The following is a 12,873-nucleotide window of genomic DNA, read 5'->3' on the forward strand; positions in this document are numbered from 1 at the left end:
GTGAAGCTCTGTTTAAGAGGTAGACTTTATGTCATAATTCACAAAGCAGTGGTTAAACCGCACTTGAAATATTGTCTGCAGTTGCCACACTAATGGAAGGATGTGCCTATTCTGTACAGAGTATAGAGGAAAATCTCCAGGATTTTGCAGAGAATACTGAGGGGTGGTCTGATAAATGTACTACATATAAAATGATAAGAGGTTTTGGTATGGTAGGTAGTCAGAATATTTGCCCCATGGTAAAGTTACCAAAAAGTAGGTTTGAGGTGATAAAGGAGTTTTAAAGAGGATTTGAGGGAAAATATTTTTTGGACATTAATAACTTTCAGAGGAGGTTGTAAAATCAGATATAATTAATATATTTAAAAGATATTTAGAGGTATTTAAACAGGCAAAGCATTAAAGAATATGGTGCTAATGTGAATAAATGGGATTAGTGTAGATAATTAAAATGGTTGGCATTGACATGATGGACAGAAGGGTTCATTGCTGTGCTGTACAATGATACAACTCCATGATCCTATGATTGCCGTGTGCTAGTTTAACTTGCTTTTCTCTGGTGTCTAGATGGTACATATTGATACGTATCAGTATATTCCATCTGGTGGCTTGATCAAGAATCTTAACATATTTCAGCATGTTACTGTCAGAACTGAGGTGTTATTGTAAAGGGTCTCTAGATATACTGGATATTGTTAACTTAACTTCTGGCTAAGAGACCAAAACAAAAAAAAGACTTTAACTCACTTTAGACTTACGGTCGTATTTTGAATTTGGACGTCCAGTTTAACATAGTCTGAATTCCTGAACTTGCACACAAAAGCTGGCTTTTCAAGCTTTCCTGAGTCAGTGGCTGTCTTTGTCAAGCTTCCAGACTCAATACTGCTGATAACTATCTCTTTGCTGTAGCTGTTGTATCAGAAGTAACAGAATAAACTTGCAGTCTGCCACCCAGGCAGATGGCAATCACTGGGAACTGTCAATCAAAGCAAGAGGCTGAACTCTCCACACCATTTGGACACTTGTGTAGTGTCAACATCTCTCCCTTCCCCTAAATTTAATCTCAAGATTCCTGATAGGAGCTGGAGTGATTGGCAAGATACTTCTCTTCTGCACAGCATGAAGGCAAACCTGGCCTTATGGTCAGCAACTGCACAAATATAAAGCATAGACAGTTTTTGACTGAGTATTAAAATGTGAGTCAGACATCCACTTGTATTTATTATTGTAGTCTTCAAAATTGTATTGGAGTAGAAAGACATTCATTTTGAGCTTTTATGGGTAAACGAAAACGAAAGCTGTGTTGGGTTGTACCAAATTATACTGAGATATGAGGAGCAAAGATTTTAAATTCTCGGAGGTAAAGTTCTGTATTGATTAGATGCATTCTACATTCCAATACTCGTAGTTTAAGAACATAGGGAATAGGAGCAGCATTAGACCAAACATCCTAGTGAGACTGATATTGAGTCTGAAACCAGGATGAGTTTTCACATCAATTCCATTTTCCAATCCTTGCTGTATAATCCTTGATTCACATAGTCTTCAAAAATCTGTTGCTCTTGGTGCCGACAGGCATCTGGGCTGGGAAATTCCAAAAGGAAATCCTCAAAATGAAGAAGTTTCTCTTTACTTCAGTCCTAAACATCCAGAACTAAGATTGTAGCCCAATTTCTACTCTTTTGAAGCAGGTGAAACAAGCTCTTAGTGTCACCCTGTCTTCTATAAGGATCTTATCCCTTTTTATCCCTCTACCACATCTATTCTCAAGTTGAGGCCTCCTATTCCACATCTTCTTAAATGTCCCTCTTCTCCTGGATAGGAGGCTCCATCCGCATCGATCATGTGGATAGTCAGAGGCTTTTTCCCAGGGCTGAAATGGCTAGCACGAGAGGGCATAGTTTTAAGGTGCTTGGAAGTAAGTACAAAGGAGATGTTAGGGGTAAGTTTTTTACATACAGAATGGTGAGTGCATGGAATGGGCTGCCGGTGGCAGTGGTGGAAGCAGAAACAATAAGGTCTTTTAAGAGACTCCTGGATAGGTACATGGAGCTTAGAAAAACAGAGGGCTATGGGTAAGCCTAGGTAGTTCTAAGGTAAGGACATGTTCGGCACAGCTCTGTGGGGAGAAGGGCCAGTATTGTGCTGTAGGTTTTCTGTTTCTATGATTCTATATTTCCAACCCCTCTCCCCAGATGGAATAGGAATAGAGTTACAGAACATAGAATAGTACAGCACAGCACAGGCCCTTCGGCCCACAATGTTGTGCAGACCCTTAAACCCTGCCTCCCATATAACCCCCCACCTTAAATTCCTCCATATACCTATCTAGTAGTCTTTTAAACTTCACTGGTTTATCTGCCTCCACCACTGACTCAGGCAGTGAATTCCACGCACCAACCACTCTCTGAGTAAAAAACCTTCCTCTAATATCCCCCTTGAACTTCCCACCCCTTACCTGAAAGCCATGTCCTCTTGTATTGAGCAGTGGTGCCCTGGGAAAGAGGCGCTAGCTGTCCACTCTATCTATTCCTCTTAATATCTTGCATACCTCTATCATATCTCCTCTCATCCTCCTTCTCTCCAAAGAGTAAAGGCCTAGCTCCTTTAATCTCTGGGTTGCAAAACAGAACTTCCTCCTCTCTGATCCAAGTTATATATTAGTTTCATCATTTTTCACACTGCTTTGAATGATATGATCAGTTTAACACCAAATAGTTTTTAACTTCTGATAGAATTTTGCTGTGATTCTTTCACCATGAGAATAGAATGACAAACGCCTAAGCCTACTGGCACAGAGGTAAAAAGGAAGGAAGGATCTTTCTTTGCCTTGGACTGATTTAAACCCCAACACAATGCTTAGAGACAATAGGCTTTCCTACTAATATGTACCTTGCTACATTCTCTATTTGTTCATTTCTAAGGATCTGACCTTCAGCAAAAGATCAGCAGATATTGTCCAAATGTACTTGCAGGTAGTAGTGACCTCCTTCGTGAATATCTTCAGACCTTTCATGAAAGCATTCCCACAGTACAGTCAGGAAAAGACTTTAAGGATTTAGACCCAGCAATCATGCAGTATCAGTAGAACATTTCCAAGTTAGGGTCATGTGTGACATGCAGGTAATGGTGTTCCTATGTGCCTGCCGCGTTGTCCTTCCTAGTGCTAGATGTCATGTATTTGGAGTAGTCAAGATGAATAACTGCACGGCATTTTATTGACGGTATACCTGTACACTAAAACCAATATCTGTTAGTAGAGAAGAGAATGAATGCTTAGGGTAGTGAATGGGATGCCAATCAATCAAACTGCTTTATTCTGAATAATGCAGAAAGCTGGTGGAACTGGACTCATCAGGCAAGTTGGGTGTATTCCATCATGCTCTTGACGTGCCTTGAAGATGGTAAAAAGTTATGGGGCTGACAAGAGATGAATTAGCATAGGATGCCCAACCCCATTTTATCTCTTTGAAATAAAAAAAATAGAAAATATCGAAAATACTCTGCAGGTCAGGCTGTGGGAAGAGAAACCGTGCTTACAATTTAGGTTGAAGACCCTTTATCCTAAAATGTATGAACTGCTTAAATCAGAGGTAGGAATGGAGTGTTCTTCCTCTTCGCAAACATGAGGAAATCTGCAGATGCTGGAATTTCAAGCAACACACATAAAAGTTGCAGGTGAACGCAGCAGGCCAGGCAGCATCACTAGGAAGAGGTACAGTCGACGTTTCGGACTCTTCATCAGGACTAACTGAAAGTAAGAGATTTTAAAGTGGGAGGGGGAAGGGGAGATCCAAAATGATAGGAGAAGACAGGAGGGGGAGGGATGGAGCCAAGAGCTGGACAGCTAATTGGCAAAAGGGATGAGAGGATCATGGGACAGGAGGCCTAGGGAGAAAGAAAAGTGGGGGGGGGGAACCAGAGGATGGGCAAGGGGTATAGTGAGAGGGACAGAAGGAGAAAAAGGAGAGAGAGAAAAAGAATGTGTGTATATAAATAACGGATGGGGTATGAGGGGGAGGTGGGACATTAGCAGAAGTTTGAGAAGTCAATGTTCATGCCATCAGAGAGGAAAAATCACACACCACCAAGTCTTACACTATTAGGTTCAGGGGGAGGATGAATTGAGAAACTGGGAGGTGATAGGTGGAAGAGGTAAAGGACTGGAGAAGATGGAAACAGCTAGGAGAGGAGAGTAACTATGGGAGAAAGGGAAGGAGGGGCACCAGGGGGAGGTGAATGGCAGGTGAGGGGAAGAGAAGAGGTAAGAGGAGAGTCAGAGTGGGGAATGGCAGAAGGAATAGGGAGGGAGAAATATTACCAGAAGTTAGAGAAATTGATGTTTATGCCATCAAGCTGGAGGCTACCCAGATGGAATATGAAGTGTTGCTCCTCCAACCTGAGAGGGGCCTCATCATGGCAATAGAGGAGGCTGTAATGTTTTTTAACTGCAAAACACAAAACTACTTGAAAGAACCCAAGAGACAGGTATACTCCTCATCTTTACTTTTAGCGAGGTGCGCCCTTATGACACGGTGGCGTGATAATGTATGCCATTCACATACTTTTACATAAAACTTATAATTAATTATTTAAATGAAAAAGAATGCTTAATCAAACAATGCAGTATTTTTACAATATCACTAAAATATTACTAAAATAGTAAATGCACAATCCTCCTCCCTGCTTAGCTAAAATCTCCAACTGAATAGAGAATGCAACTCAACTTATATAGGTACATATAATACTGTGCAAATGTTTTGGGCACTTATTTACAGTATATAGCTAGGACTTTTGCACAGTACTATATGTACGTGTGTGTGTGTGTGTGTGTGTGTGTGTGTGTGTATATATTATTTTTTATTTATATATATAAAAAGCACACAGTATACTATGTAATAGATAGACAGTGACAATATAGCAAACTTTTAAATTATCCCATTCAGGTCTAAAGATTTAATAGCTGCGGAGGTTTTCTTACCCTTGTGGGATAATGTCTTACCTGGCAAAGGGGATTACTCTGTGTGCTTGTGAAACAATCTCAGGTTCTGGGGCCTCCTCTATGATAGTGGTAGGAGTTGATTCTGGGACTGCAGGATCTGGCCACTTTTCTCTAACAATTCACTCTGCTCTCCTTATTTGACCGGCATATCAAATGATGATATCAGATCTCCACTGTGCAGGAGAGTGATCCAGTTCTGTCTTTAATCTTTCTGAGTACCCACTTTTGAACATTTCTGTAGACTGCTTGTCCAGGAGTGAAACATCGAACCTTCTTGTTTCAGGAGCCCTTACTTTGTCTCAGCTGTTTGTCCTGCAAGGCATGGACCAGTAACAGCTTAGCTGCTGCTCCCTCCCCACTTTTATTTCTTCCATGGTTTTCTGTTTTCTCCTATTAGACTCCCTATCCTCCAGCCTGTACCTCTTTCACCACATCAACTTCCCAGCTCTTTACTTCACCCGTCTCCCTCCTGGTTTCACCTATCACCTTCCCTTCCCCACACTTTTCAACCTACCCCTCATCTTTTTTTCTCCCATCCTGTTGAAGGGTCTTGGCCCGAAACATCAACTGTACTCTTTTCCATAGATGCTGCCTGGTCTGCTGAGTTCCTCCAGCATTTTATGTGCGTAGCTGATGAGTGGTTAGCTGTGGAGTGTGCCGCATTGCCATGTGCTGAGCTGATTCAGTGTTAATGCAGTGTGTTCTGCTGACATTGCTTGCCTTGCGCACTTTAGACTCTGGATAAACTTTTCTGCCAAGCCATTTGTACCAAGGTGGTATGGTGCACACGTAATATGTCTTATTTCATTCATTTTCAGGAATGACTGAAACCATTGTGCAACAAACTGCGATCCATTGACACTGGCTAAATGTACTGGAATACCAGTCCTGCAGAAGAGGCTTCTCAGCAGATCAACAGTATGCAAGGCTGTAGTGGAGACTATTGGAAACACCTCTGGCCACTTTGTAGCTGTATCCTCTACCATCAAGAAATTTGTGCCCATGAATAGTCTGGAAAAATCCAAATGAATCCTCTGACAGAGAAATGCAGGCCATTCCCAGGGATGGAAAGGTTCTGCTTTTGCCATCTTCTGGGTGTGTTGGCATCTGGAATAGTGCGTGGCAAGCTGCTCGGTCTGCTGATCTATTCCATTGGCTCTGAACCAATGCTTTCAATGTAACCACACCCAGACAACCTGCTAATATTTCTCTAATACTTCAGTTCTCAGCTTGGATGGAACATCAACTCTCAATCCCCACGCAACGCAAATCCTGTCAAGGGCAAGTTCATCCCGGCGCTGGGATCTGGGATTTCTGTTGCCTGTTCCAACCATTTTAGGTGGGCATGTAGACCTAAGACTTTTTCTGGTTTCCCTTTGGATCAATGGGGAGAAATTCCCATTTGCATTAGGGAGAATATGTCAAGAGGAGTGCCTTCTTCATAAATTTCTCAGGTATTTTCTTTTCCAAGGTTAAAAAGGGACAATCCATCAGTAGTTCCATGATTAGGTGTCCCCCTGAATTTTATCTTTTAATTATGTCCTATCTTGCACCTTCTAATTTATCCCTCGAAACTCCAGCCACGCTGCACTGCCAGCATCCCCACATGTGTGTCCACTTCCAATCAAATTTGGCCAGCTCCTCTTTCATGTCACTGTAATTCCCTTTACTCCACTGTAACACTGATACATCTGACTTTAGTTTCTCCCTCTGAAATGGCAGGGTGAATTCTATCATATTACGATCACTGTTTCCTAAGGGTTCCTAATCATATCCGGTTCATTACACAACACCCAATCCGGAATTGCTGATACCCTAGTAGCCTCAACCTCAAACTGCTCCAAAAAGTCATCTTGCAGGAATTCCACAAATTCTTTCAGTTGGGATCCAGTATCAACTTGATGTTCCCAATCTATTTGTATATTGAAATCCCCCTTTTTGACATGTTTTTCTATCTTTTGCTGTAATTTGCAGACCTCATCCTAGCTATTATTCGGAGGCTTGTAAGTTAACACCCATCAGGGTCTTCTTACCCTTGCAGTTTCTTAACTATACCCACAAGGATTCTACACCTTGCAATCCGATGTCAGCTCTTTCTGAAGATTTGATTTCATTTTTTACCAGCAGGAGCACTCCTCTTCCTCTGCCTACCTGTCCGTCCTTTTGATCGATTTTGCATCTTTGGATATAAAGCTCATAATAGCAATCATCTATCAGCCATGATTCCGTGATTTCCATGTCATGCCTGCCAATTTCTAACTGCGCCTCAAGATCATCTACCTTATTTCGTACATTGCATGCATTCAAATATAACACCTTCAGTCTTGTATATGTCACCCTTTTCATTTTTGTCCCTATTTTACACTGGAACCCATCCCACAGATTGCTATTGTGCCCTATCATATTCGCCTGTCCTTCCTCACACTCACTATACACAGCCTCTGCTTATAAACCAGCATCATTATCCTCAGCCCTATCATTCCAGTTCCCATTTGACTGCCAAATTAGTTTAAACCCTCCCCAGCACCTCTAGAACAGCTGCCTGCAAGGATATTGGTCTCACATGGGCTTAGGAGCCTGTCTCTTTTGTACAGGTCATACCTTCTCCAGAAGAGATCCCAATGATCTGGACATTTGAAACCCTGCCCCCTGCATCAGTTCCTCAGCCGCGCTTTCACCCGCCAAATCATCTTATTCTTTCCGTTACTCGTGTATGGCACATGCTGCAATACTGAGATTGTTATAGTGGAGGTTCTGCTTTTCTGATTTCAACCTAGTTCTCTAAATGCTCTCTTTAGGGCCTCCTCTCTTTTACATATTGTCATGGGTACCAATACGTACTAAGTCATCTGGCAGCTCACCCTCCCCCCTTTAGAATGTGATGGACACAATCTGAGACAAACCTGACCCTGGCAGCTGGGAGGCAACATACTCTCTGGGTGTCTCGATCCAGCCTACAGTCTCTGCTAACTATGGAACTCCTATCACCATAGCATTCCTCTCACACAAAGAACAAAACACGGACCCTGGAGCCATTCTCACTGCCTTAGCTATGCACTTACAGATGAAGAATGAGCAAGAAAAATCTTTTTATCAGATACTTACATCATTCATATGTTATCACCCACGCCTGTTGAGCCAAAGTCAAAGGTCTCACCCCACTCCAACAATGGTTTCTCTGCTTACCCTTGCCGTATTTTTACTTGACCTTGCTAATAAATCCGGAAATTTGATTGGCCACTGTTCAAACTCTGGCTCGAAGTGCTGATTTGGGTAAAGACTCCATCAGTTTTCGCCTTTCAATTCTGATTGGCCGCTGCCAAAGCTCTGAAAATATGGCTATATGGCATTGATTTCTAAAGCTGTCTCCTGGCCTGGGTGAAGTTACTATTACTTTTCATGCCCAAACTTTAATTGGCCGCTATTCAAGCTCCCAGTTTCTATCAAAAGCAGAAGCTATCTCTGGATCATATCTCAGAATAGTCTCTAAGACTTAACTGAAACCTTTGGAGGTCATTGTTGAGAGATATAGAACAGAAATGATTCATGCTAAAACATCATTTTCTGTTTTGCTATGTCATATCAGTAGGTGGCAAGATTTGTCTTACAAGTGTGATGAAAGAGCAGCACAAAACGGTCAGATCATCAAAATAACTCTACCATCATCACCTTAGTTTGAACAGGGCACCATGTAGTACTTTCTTTATGATGCAATGTTTCTGGAGACCTTGGAGACTAATAATTACACTGGGACCTGGGAATTTGACACACCTACCTATCAATCCGCCACCAGTAACTATAGTTCAATTAATTAACAATGCTCCAGAGAGTAATGCATGGTGAATTTAGAAATACTTTGAACCGTATTTAATAAAGAACTTCATGGAAATGTCAGCATAATGGCATGTTTTCTTTTAACCAAGAATGTTCCCCAGTCTGTTGAAATAATTTTAATGTTTTTTGAGTGTGAGTGCTTAGGTTACACAAATCGGAGATGGACCTAAATGTAACTGTTCATTCTGAATGGTACTGACAGTATCTGCTCTGCTTCCTGTAGGCGAGAATCCCCAGTTTCCATACTCTCCTGAGTGTCCACAATGGTTAATGAAGATGTGCTGCAAATCCCTTTTGGTTATTCAGATGGTGAAGTACATAATTTCCATTTGCGGACCTGCCAATCGTTATAACCTTTCTGCTACTGTTGACAGCAGGCTGGTTATTTCCCATGAAAGATAAGATGGCGATTGTAAGTGATTGTCACAGAGTTACACAGCAAGGAAAGAGCTCTCTGCTCCATTGACTCCCCACTGAGTGTACATTCGTGCTCCTCTGTTGCTGTAGCTCATCCACTTCAAGGTTTGACATGTTGTGCATTCAAAGGTACACTTCTGCACACCGCCGTTGTAACACATGGTTACTTGAATTATTGTCGCCTTCCTGTCAGCTTGAACCAGCCTGGCCATTCTCCTCTGACCTCTCTGAATCAATGTAAAACTACACATAAACAAAGACTGACGAGCAGCCAATGTGTAAAAGACAAACTGGGCAAATAGATAGATAGATAGATAAATAAATAGATAGATAGATAGATAGATAGATAGATAGATAGATAGATAGATAGATAGATAGATAGATAGATAGATAGATAGATACCGGGAATGTGAGTTGTAGAGTCCCTGAAAGTGAGTTCATAGGTTGTGTTCAGTGATCAGTTCAGTGTTGTGGTGAGTGGAGTTATCCACACTGGTTCAGGGCCCTGATGGTTGAAGGGTAATAGCTGCTCCTGAACCTGGTGGTGTGATAGCTAAAGCTCCTGTACCTCCTTCCTGATGGCAGCAGTGGAAAGAGAACATGGCTTGTGTGGTGGGGGTCCTTGATGATGGATGTTGCTTTCTAGTGGCAGCACTCTTTGTAGACTTGTTCAATGGTGCAGACAGCATTTCCTTTGAAGTAAACTCACATGTGGTCACTGGGGAAACATGTAGATTCCACACAGACAGCACTGAAGGTCTCTGGAGACCCAATCACCAGAGCTATGAGGCAGCAGTCATTAATGTACAGCAAGCAGTAACCTTTTTCATTTGTTTTATTCCATGAGATCCATTCCTAAACCATAACCATGCTTAAATGCATGGCCACTTTCTCTGTTTCCATCATTCAATCTCACCCTGCATTCACCTTCAACGTTAAAGTCATTCCATTATAAAATACTGACATATACAAATAGGTAAAAAGGGAAATAAGGATAGAAAATGGTTAGGCAGCATCTGCATCGTAAGAACAATTAATATAACAGGAGTTGGAAGAGCAAAACAGTGAACATAGGACATATCAAGTAAATACAAGGAGAAGGAAAGGGTGGAATGTAGGTGAGATTAAATCACAGTACCAGGTAAAAGGAGTCATGAAGGCCTGGGTTACTGTGTTCCGAGGTCTGTGCAGGTCTGGAAGTTTGAGGTATGAAGATCAAACCTATGATCGGCGAATCCAGAGGCCCAATGTCTGTGAGTCTAGGAATGTGGAGGCAGCCTGTCCTGCGGTTGAAGAACTGCCTATTTGTGGGTGTGCCTGGGTGGAAAGGTAGGTAAACAGATTGTTTTGCTGCAGCGTTGGTTTTGTTGCTTGTGCTGTTCTGCTGAGCATCGTGGGCATGCTATACTGGCACCAGAATGTGTGGTGACACGTGCACTGCACCCCCCCCCACACCCCCCACCTCCAGCACATCCCTGGGTGTGTGTTGGTTGTTAATACAAACAACACATTTCACTGTATGTTTCAATGTACTGTACATGTGATAAATAAATCTGAATCTGAAAATGAGCTGAAAATGGTCATAAGAAATTAAAGATGGGGCTAGGGAATGCATAAATGTTGATACCAGATCATTTCTAGTGGTGAATCCTGACCACTGGTAACACATTGGTTTGTCATCTTCATTATAGTCATTTGAGAGCAGGGTAGATTATTTTCCACTAATAATTCAATTAGCAAATGCCAAAGATATTTAACCAGACAGGAAAATTTTCTTTACATTGCCTTAAAAGGAATTTATTTTCTTATGCATTAGGAATATAGTGATATCACTTGTTTATGATATAGTTATATTTCAAGTTAACAACCTTGAATCAAATAGTTTTGCTATGATATATTTGAATGGGAAGAATGAAGAGGGACAATATAAATCAAATGGTACATTGAAGGACATGCATACTCGAAGAGTACTTTGGGCACTTGTGTATAATTCTGTAGCAGTAGAAGGCAAGTTGAAACAATATTGAACAACTTCCTGACGAAGGGTCTCGGCCTGAAACGTCGACTGCACCTCTTCCTACAGATGCTGCCTGGCCTGCTGCGTTCACCAGCAACTTTGATGTGTGTTGCCTGAATTTCCAGCATCTGCAGAATTCCTGTTGTTTAACTTACTGGATTATTAGCTTTTGTATAACTTATTCGGTAAGGTTATGCTGTTAATCCTCAAATGAAGCATTGTGTTCCATGCTGGTCACTTTTAGATATCAGTGTTGAATAGAGGTGCACAGCAAAATGACAGGTGTTAAAATTATATGGAAAAAAACAAGGAAGCTTTCTCTGGAACAGAAAGATCTTCGGCAGAAAACAGAGAGTGGGAATAAAGGGATCCTAATCTGCCTGGCTGCTGGTTTCCAGTGGAGTTCCGCAGGGGTTGTTGTTGGGACCGCTGCTTTTTAAAATGTATGGCAATGATTTGGACTATGGGATTAATGGATTTGTGGCTAAATTTGCCAATGATACAAAGGTAGGTGAAGGAGCGGGTAGTGATGAGAAAATAGAGAGCCTGCAGAGAGACCTAGATAGTTTCGGGGAATGGGCAAAGAAGTGGCAAATGAAATACGATGTTGGAAAGTGTATGGTTATGCACTTCGGTGGAAGAAATAAATGGGCAGACTCTTATTTAGATGGGTCAAAAATCCAAAATGCAGAGATGCAAAGGGACTTGGGAGTCCTTGTGCAGGATACCCTAAAGGTTAACCTCCAGGTTCAGTCGGTGGTGAAGAAGGCAAATGCAATGTTGATATTCATTTCTAGAGGTATAGAATGTAAGAGCATGGATATGATGTTGAGGCTCTATAAGGCACTCGTGAGCCCACACGGAGTATTGTGTGCAGTTTGGGGCTCCTTATTTTAGAAAGGATATACTGACCATTGGAGAGGGTTCAGAGAAGATCCATGAGAATGATTCCAGGAATGAAAGGGTTACTGTATGAGGAACATCTGGCAGCTCTTGGGCTGTATTCCCTGGAGGTCAGGAGAATGAGGGGCGATTTCATAGAAACATTCAGAATGTTCAAAGGCCTGATCAGATTAGATATGGCAAAATTATTTCCCCTGGTAGGGGAGTCTAGGACAAAAGGGCATGACTTCAGGATTGAAGGATGTTCATTTAGAACAGAGATGCAGAGAAATTATTTTAATCAGAGGGTGGTAAATTTGTGGAATATGTTGCCATGAGCAGCTGTGGAGTCCAAGTCATTGGGTGTATTTAAGGCAGAGATAGATAGGTTCTTGATTAGCCAGGCCATCAAAGGGTATGGGGAAAAGGCAGGGGAGTGGGAATGACTGGAAGAATTGGATCAGCCCATGATTGAATTGCGGAGCAGACGCGACGGGCTGAATGGCCCACTTCTGCTCCTATATCTTACGGTCTTATGTTTATTAAGAGGGTACTTAACACAGGCATTCAAAATACAAGTCTTCCTTATTGCTGTCTGTACTTACAAAGAAGCATTTGGGAGACCTGCAGGATGGATTTGCTGACTACTGCAGGGCTGCAGGTATAAGAGCGTAAGACAAGCGACCAGAATTAGGCCATTTGTCCCATTAAATCTACCTCA

Source organism: Mobula hypostoma, chromosome 2 (assembly GCF_963921235.1).
Source record: "Mobula hypostoma chromosome 2, sMobHyp1.1, whole genome shotgun sequence".
Classification (NCBI taxonomy): Eukaryota; Metazoa; Chordata; class Chondrichthyes; order Myliobatiformes; family Myliobatidae; genus Mobula; species Mobula hypostoma.